This window comes from Mus pahari, chromosome X (assembly GCF_900095145.1).
Source record: "Mus pahari chromosome X, PAHARI_EIJ_v1.1, whole genome shotgun sequence".
In the NCBI taxonomy this organism is placed as follows: Eukaryota; Metazoa; Chordata; class Mammalia; order Rodentia; family Muridae; genus Mus; species Mus pahari.
The window spans coordinates 14,560,082-14,569,312 of record NC_034613.1 but is presented as its reverse complement, the minus strand read 5'-3'; the positions used below and the strand labels follow the sequence as shown (position 1 = coordinate 14,569,312).

Here is a 9,231-nt window from a genome sequence, read left to right as displayed (position 1 = left end):
AGCAAATTCAGCAAGACCATGAGGAGATGGCAAAGATGTTAGGATTTAGCAGGGTGTTATTAGACAGATGTATGCTGATTTGTCTGTAGGTTCTCCACTCTGCTGAAAGAGACAGGAGGAGGGGCTTCTGAAGACTGATGTCCAGTTTTGTTTTGTTTTATTTTGTTTTGTTTTCTTAGCCATTATAGAGAACACAGAATGTTTTTCTTTGCTTCGTCCATTCCCTTCAGATCAGAGTAAAATGGCATGTTGTGAGTAGAGCATTTTTCTCTATATGGCTTCTAAAGTTTCACACTATCTTCTTGTTGCTGTGAACACATTCAAGACTTAGCAAATTATCTTCTACTTCTGGTAGATTCCTGGGATAACACAGGCTGGTAACAGGAAGAGAAAATTTATCCTTTGGGGAGTGTCTGGAACCCAGGTCTGACCAGCATGAAATTGTAGGCAAACCCAGCCTTTCCTATGTGCCTGCCATGGACCACACACCATCTGAATCCAATGATTTGTGGCAGAAAGGCCTCTACAGAAGAGGAAGGAGGATATTGATTCACAGATATTGACAGAGCAGCTCTCATGGCAATTCTTCCCCAGACTGCAAATGTGGACCGCTGAGGTGAAGGTAGAATTTCTAGTATACCATTCTCCTGCTTTCTACTTTGACAGCTGCACGGAGGTCCGATTCCTTTAAAGACTATGTTGGATTTCTTGAGACCCAGCTTCATTCTGCCCTCAGGAGATATGTTGGAAATATAACATTGTTTAGAAGAGTTAGGTCTCCAAAAACTCAAATAAACCTCAACTTCTTGCCATCTGTACTCAAGTTATGATAATGACACTACTCTCAAAGAGTGTTCCTGGACACACCTTTAATAGGAGGCAAGGTGGCTGGAGGAGAGGTGCTTGCTGTGGGTCTTGCTGGGTGTTTGATTCTCTCATACCTCACCAGAGAATAAACTGGTGCTTTGTGCTCTATGGTTGAAGAAACATTTGGTTCCATAGGATGTTTTGTGGTTGGCTCTTCAGTAAATGGGAACAGCATTAAAACCACACTTTCTTCATCCAATTCTTCCTCAGATTGGTTCTTGTGGTAAGCCTCCTGGCCAAATAGGACATTTTCAGGCAGGCTTGGGAGAAGACAAAGGCTGTAGCCAAGTGTTTTATGAAGTAATTAATCCTTCAGAGTGAGGACATGTGGGAAAAGTTGAAACAGAGGGTCATGTTCCTGTTACAGAGAAGAGTTGTAAAATCCTTTCCATACTAGATCTCTGTTTCAACATATCAACTGGAATCTTAAGAGGAAAAATATTTTCAATCCCTACAGCTATCAATCATACGATTACGGTTGCCAAATGTGTCATGGGTCTTTTGTAAAAAAAATAAAACTGTTAGCAAGACAAAACCCAGCATGGAAGGACTAAGGTGGGCACGAAGTCCTACCTCTAACTGAGGTATTTGTATTAGTATTTGATTGCTGTTGTGATCCGGAGAGTCAGTTTACTGCAATGGAGTGACACTGGGCACATTGAGCACCCTGCAGAGCAGAAACCACACACAGGAATTGTTGGCCAACTCAGTTTCGTCTCCATGGGTTATTTTTGTTTGTTTGTTGTGTGTGTGTATATGGGGGGTGGTGCCCTTGTGTGTGGGCTTTTATATTTGTCTGAGTCTCTTAAGGAGAGAGAAATTACACAAGTTAGGTGGGTAAGGAGGGTAGACAGGATGTGAGAATGTCTGGGGGAGAAGAAAGAATATAAGCGATATAAACATCATGAAATTCTCAGAAAATAAGGAAAACATGTTTCAAGAGAATAAAACTTTTTGATATTTAATATTATCTCCCTATGACAGATTTTATGGCATAATATTATAGGGTCATATAGTGTGACAATTTTAGGGTTTTGTATTTATATTGGAGAATTGTTCCCCATGGAGTTGTTTCAATTTTCACAGTTGCTACTAATGGTGAAGCTATCAGGGAAGCTCTTGTTCAACCATCAATATTTCCCCACAGCACATATTTCTTTCTAGTCTCTCAAAAACAATGCATTTTCTTTTCTTTTCAGAATAATTATGGCCCTGATCATATGTGTTCCTTCCTTTCAGTTCATGCTAAATTCTTTTGTTTAACCCCCCCCCCAAACTCTTCCCAGATCTACCTTCCCTTTCCATCCATTTAACTTTGTTTCTTCTTGTGTTGCTCAGATATTTTAGGATGTGTGACTTTCTACTAGAGTGTGGTGAATGCACATATGGATGATTATACTCTTAGAGAAAGCTGACTATCCCTCTCTGTGAAGCTCTTACACTATTTCTGGTCTCTCTTTCACAATGGTCCCTGAGCCTTAGGATGAATGGCTGGAATATGGTTCCTTCATGCATATTGACCAGGTGTGGTTCTCTGGTTAATCACTAGCTACTGCAAATTGAAGCTTCTTTGATTAGCATTGAAAGATTCATTACTGTATGGGTATAAAGAAGAAATCACTTGGAGTCAGTTTAAGGGAATATTATTCCACTTTTATAAAAAGTAGCAGCAAAAGTTTTTTTTTAAACAAATACAGAACTATTAATAGCAGATGTATTGTTTGAACTTGTGAACAATTTGTTCTTCAATTTGATTTGACCAATAGACTGTCCATATTTGAGGTACCTGGTTATAGATTTGTTGTCTTCTGGCTTACTTAGTAGCCTCTGAATTGATCCACAAGCTAATCTTTAAAGATAATCCTTTAGTTTGCCTTCTTGCTCTGCCATATAATTTTGGACTTATAATTTTGACCTTGGCTTGGTTAGTTTTATGTCTGTATTTATTCAAATGCATTCTTCCAAAATTAATACTGGGTATAGTACCATTTTCTACTCCCCTTCCTGTCATTATGCCCAGACCATCATTATTTCTAATGTTCTGGATTTTTTAATTCTGGATGAAGTGCTACCTACTTTGTTTTATGTTTTGAATATTCATTTATTTTTCTGAAAGTAGATGCAGTACTATTTTCATGATGATTCGGTGATTGATAAATACAGTGTGGTCAAGAAAATAATATAATTATGATATATTATACATTCAGTATGGGATGCTTTCACTATATTACTACATGTAAATTGTAATTCATATAAGCTTAGAAGTTAGGTGACTCATTTAAGATTACAAAGACACAATTTTAACTTCAGAGTCCTTCCTTGCTATTATTAGTTGTTATGGTTCAATTGTATAATGTCCCCCAAAGGTAATTTGCTGGAATCTTAGTTCCCATCTATTTATACTATTGATTTGATCATGAGAACATTAACTTCATCAGTAATAGGAAATTAATGCTCTGATTAAGTCATATTGAATGGTCTATCTGGAGGTGGTCTGGCTGGAAGAACTCCTTGGAGGGCATTTTTTTTTTAATTGAAAACAATATGTCCCCATACAATACTTCCTTAACGTGGTTTCCCCTCCCTCCACTGGTCCCAGTTTCCCCCATGTCATCACTCACCCAAATCCACTCATCCTCTGTTTCCCTTTAGAAAGGAGCAAAGCTTCAAGGAAAAACAACCAAATATGCCAAAACAAGATACAGTAAGCAAAAGACCTCATATTGAGGATGGACAAGGCAATCCAGTGAGAAAAGAGTCTCAAGAGCAGGCAAAAGAGCCAGAGACATCACCTCTACAACTGTTACGAGTACCACAAAAGCAGCAGGTTACCAGTCAGTCATAACATATATACGAAGGACCTGTGCAGACTCAAGTAGGCCAGGTGCTTGCTGCTTTAAACTTGGTGAGTCCATATAAGCCCTGCTTAATTGATTCAGTGGGCCATGTTCTCTGCTGTCCTCCGTTCACTCTGACTACTACAATCTTTCCTCTCCCTCTTCTCCAATGGGAGGGCCCCAACGGGGACCTTCAATTTGAACTGTCTCTGCATAATATCTGGCTGTGGGTCTCTGTATCTGTTCCCAATTATTGACTGCCAAAAGAAGCCTCTTTGGTGATGACTGGGCAAGGTATTGATCTATGAGTGTAGCAGAGTAGCATTAGGAATCATTTGACTGATTTTTTTTTAGGTAGTTTTGATTGTATCTATTCTATATCACATGTCTATCAAGTTCTGGTTCCTGGACATTCAAGCAGTATAGGCTCACTCTCATGTCATGGGCCTCAAGTTAAATCAAACATTGGTTGGCTACTCCCACAAGTTCTGCACTATTTTGAAGACAGAAAATGTTGTAGGTGAAGCATTTTATGGCTTGATTGGTGTCCAGGTTTCTCTTTCTGCATCCTGCAGAGCATGTCCCCACATCAGAGAGACTGGAAGGTAATCATGAGGTTGACTTCTCTGTATTCAATTTTAATTTTATGGTAACTCTTATCCCTATACCTTTTTGACTCTCTCTACTTCTTAGCTGTCATGAGGTAAGCAGCTTTGTTCTGTTTTGGAAGTCATCCATGATGTTTCTGCTTGTCATATGCCTAAAATGATGGTGCCATCCAGTCCCACACTAAAACCCCTGAAAATTAAGCTAGCATTAATGTTTCTGTCATTTGAGTTTTTAGTTACTCAAGTAACCTTAATAAAAATGCCCCCAAATGACCACAATATGAAATGGACACAATTCTGCCCTATGTATATATGCGACACTTACATAAACCTGGAAATAATTTCCTCATGCCAGTTAGCCAAGAGTCTGTTCTTTATATTGGGCACTAAGAACTTAAAGTAATGGGAAAGACTTAGGAGAAAATAGCAGTGAAAGCCAGTATGGCCTTGTGGAGATGAGGTTAGTGGCATGGTTAGGAACGCAACCATCGTGGAACACCATGATTACTAGGCTAGGCTCAAGTAGAAAAGAAAGTTGTATTAATAATAATTCTACTTAGTGCATTATTAACATGAAACAGGAACTGAGATGAAATCTTGGTAAGTATCAGTTCTCAGATTTCAGTGATCATGTGCATTTCATATTGTCTCTATATTGTTTAAGCTGGAGGTGGGCATCATCTAGATGTTGATGAGGGTCTGTATTTCTAGCATTCTAACAAGTGCTGTGGATGGTGTTGCTTCTTGGACTAAATTTTCAATAGCAATAGCATGTATTACTAAATTATCATATTGTGAAGATTATTAAATGTGCTAGAGACAGTCAGTTTACTTCACTGCCATAGTGAGTATGTAAGCCCCACCTTATCACAAGAATACTCTACTATGTCTTAATTATATTTTGAAGAATAATATGTTTCTAAACTCCCTTGGTGCTTATCTCAACTTCTCTGTGTCATTTGCCTTACAGCTCCAATTGAATGAATTTTCTATTTGAAGTCACTATGAATGTCTGCACCACATTTGCCTCTTCTTTCTGCTAGCCTTTCACTGATATACACAGTTGGAAATCTCTTATTAATTGACTGTATGTGAGGCTATAAAAATAGTAGAAACATATTTTCCTCTAGGCTTGGGTTATGGCCTCTGGCAGAAGCCTTATTTGGCATTACAGTCTGAGACAAATATGCAGTCAGCAATTTACTGCTAACGGTATGGAAAATTGGCATGGTTTAGTTATCCACATTCAAGGAAGTCTGTATTTTCCTTCAGCCTAAAGGAATTATGGCATCCCTTATATTTTTAGTGACTTGGAAAGAAGGGAGGAATTATTTGCATTTGCCATTCTTTTTTTCTTTAAAAGGGCAGAGAAAAAAATGTGTTACAGCTACAAGTAGCCATGGACCTCCATTATTGCAAGTTCTTTCTTTTGTACTAAAGTAATTGGATGCCATGGTGCTGCCAAAGGTCTCACTCACCTTTCCAGCTAACACTAAGCCTATGCTATAACTCAAAGATTTCTGTCAACACATCCAGTGTCCTTTCACTGGTATGTTAAATCCATCTGCTTGTTGTACCTCTAGGATATTTTCACATATTTTTCAGATTTTGAATTGTGTAAATCCGTCTTGACTCACAATATAATATTATTTATACATGTAGTGGCTTTCTATCATTCCATTTTTCTATGCCTTCCCTAATCCGAGAAATGAATTAAGATAACTTGAATCCTCAATACAGTAAAATAAAAGATAAAAAAAACTAAAAAGAAAATCACATGTTATGGTAAAGTCCAATTTAGAACATGTATCCATTCACTTTTGCAGAACTGATGTAAGAACATGAGACTTATTTATGCATGTAGATGATTCGTCCCCTGCCCAGAGCTCCAATTTGCAATGTAAATTTTATTTTGTATCAGTTTTATTGATGTGTATGAGTATCCATGTGTCTAAGTGGATTGTATTCAGGTGTCCACAGAGGCCAGAAGAGAATGAGCTGGAGAATGAGCTGGAGGGTATTCCTTTTGTGGGCTACTGAATTTGTGTGCTGGAAATGAACAACTTTCCAGTCTCTTTTTAAAAAGAAAACTTATTTATTTATTTATTTATTTATTTATTTATTTATTTATTTATTTATTTAATGTATATGAATACACTGTAGCTGTACAGATGGTTGCGAGCCATCATGTGGTTGCTAGGAACTGAACTCAGGTCCTATCCTCACTCCAGCCCCACTCGCTCAGGCCCAAAGATTTATTCATTATTATATGTAAGTACACTGTAGCTGTCTTTAGACACACTAGAAGAGGGCATCAGAACTCATTATGGATGTCTGTGAGCCACCATGTGGTTGCTGGAATTTGAACTCAGGACCTTCAGAAGAGCTGTCAGTGCTCTTACCTTCTGAGCCATCTCACTGGCCCCTTTCCAGCCTCTTGAATCTAGAGTTTGATAAGTTCTCTCAAGCAAAAGTTTGAAAAGGACAGATATATGGCATAGTGTGTGGATTACAATATATCTAAATTTTCTGTGGCACATATATGGTGCTACTTTCAGGATTCCTATAATATAAGCTTCTGTGACAGGTTCTGACATAGGTCAGGTAACATTTTGTACATGCCATATTTTAAAAACCTTTTCATATCTAAAGAACTAAAGTACCTTAACTATTATAGTTAAATGCCAATGAGGATAATTGACGCTTAAATTTTTTAGTCATTATTTAGGTGATAAATCATTTTCAAAACTGCAAAGTTACAAAGCACCCTCATTGCCAACTAATTACAAAGGCAATATTCCTTCATGCCCGTAAGAAACTAGAATAATGTGCCAGATTGCTCATTTTAAGGGCTATCTGTCCAATGAGTGAACCTAAATTTTATGTAGCTCCTTGATGTGAACCCTCAGATTTTTAATTGTCAATTATTTGATATGTGGATTTGCTTTTCCTTTTTCACATAAGTATTATTAGAATATAAACATGGAAACAAAGCACCAGAGTTTGCTCAAGTATTTCTTTGGGGACTGAAATCATTCCTGAATGAAATTTTTGTTGTTGTTGTTGCTGCTGTTGCTGCTGCTGTTGTTGTTATTGTTGTTGTTGATACTGATGTTGTTGTTTTGTTTTCACACTACATCCTTGCAGGAGTAACAGAGTATGTTCTAACATTCAATGTTAGTAGTGTTAAGTGAACTATACTGGTTCTCTTTCCTGACAGCTGTGTGCTATGCATTAAGGGCCAGGGTATATGTATATGTATATGTATATGTATATGTATATGTATATGTATATGTATATGTATATGTATATGTATATGTACATGTACATGTATATGTAGATGTGTATATTTAGATGTATATATGTAGATGTATATATATTTACATATATATATCACTTATGAGCATTACTATATTAACGATCTTTGTTGATATCTCAATGGCAGTAAAATTTCAGTATAAATGTGAACATATTGCAAATGTGTTTATAGGAATGGAGATATAAGATAGAGACAGAAGGAAAGGAAGATAAGAAAGGGAGTCTTTCTTGCTCTTTGCCCCATTTACTGCGAGAATAAAGACCACTCTCAGAAATCAGACTGTCGACATTCCAGAAAATGTTGACATCAATCTGAAGGGGCACACAGTCTTTGTGAAGCGCCCAAGGGTAACTCTGTAGAAAGACTTCAATCACAGCAATGTAGAGCTGAGACTTCTTGGAAATAAGTAGAAAAGGCTCTGGGTTAAGGAACTGGCCACTGTCAGAACCATCTGCGGTCATGTTCAGAAGATGATCAAGGGTGTTACATTGGGCTTCCATTACAAGATGACGTCTGTGTATGCTCACTTCCCCATCAACGTTGTTATTCAGGAGAATGGGTCTTTGGTTGAAATATGAAATTTCTTGGGTGAGAAATCCATCCGCAGGGTTCGAATGAGTACAGGTGTTGCTTGTTCTGTCTCTCAAGCCCAGAAGGATGAATTAATCGTTGAAAGAAATGATATTGAACTTGTTTCAAATTCAGCGGCTCTTATTCAGCAACCTACAGCATTTAAAAATGAGGCTATCAGAAAGTTTTTGGATGGCATCTATGTGTCTGAGAAGGGAACCTTGCAGCAGGCTGATGAGTGATGTCTCAGCTTCCTGGTTCCAGAAACAAGATCCTGATCACAAGTACAATTTAGGTTCTTTGAGGAAAAGAAAGGACTTATATATTGAACAAAAATTTTAAAAGTACTCTTTCTCGTGTATCTCCCATTCTCTACTGTTCTGTTTCTTGGATTATATTTAATATTTAATTAAATTAGCTTTTATTTTTAGTATGGTATTTAATAAGAGAGTTGTCTTATTAGCAAGGTTATAATTCTTAAATCCATACAAGAACTCTTATCTAATTTTCTAAATGTCACAGAACAGGTTGGTAAAGTTATCTCTATAATTATGCTTTTCCATAAAATCAACAAAAACACTAGAAAGTAGTTCATGCTCTAGAATATGCACAAGTAAATAACCATATGCAGAAAGTTTATGAAGATGAGCAAATCTTGGGCAAGAAAATCATGTTTTATGAAGAGTTGCTTACCCTTTGATTCAGCTCCTTCTTTGCAGGTGCTTTACAATAAACTTACAACCCAGAAACCTCAGAAATATCATTTGCATGAGAATCAGCAGGCTTTCAATCATTGAGCTCTTCCAAAGTCCATTTTAAAAGACAATCCCCATCACCACCATGCTGAAAATATTTCCCTTGTCTTACATCTTCATGAAGAACAATCAATTCTTGGGTATAATTATTACAGCTACCTCCGAATAGACTGCAGAAAAATCTGGCCCCTTGTGTATTTGCCAAAAAGATGATACTAAAAAATTTTAACTTTACATTTGTATGAGATGGCAATACTAATTGACAAATAAGCAAC

General features: G+C 37.1%; 2 pseudogenes; one reads left to right on the top strand and one right to left on the bottom strand.

The window, feature by feature from the left end:
- Positions 1-226: 226 nt before the first annotated feature.
- LOC110313759 lies at positions 227-3,502 on the bottom strand (annotated as a pseudogene).
- A 51-nt stretch (positions 3,503-3,553) lies between these two features.
- On the top strand, positions 3,554-8,443 carry LOC110313757 (annotated as a pseudogene).
- The last annotated feature ends 788 nt before the right edge of the window (positions 8,444-9,231 follow it).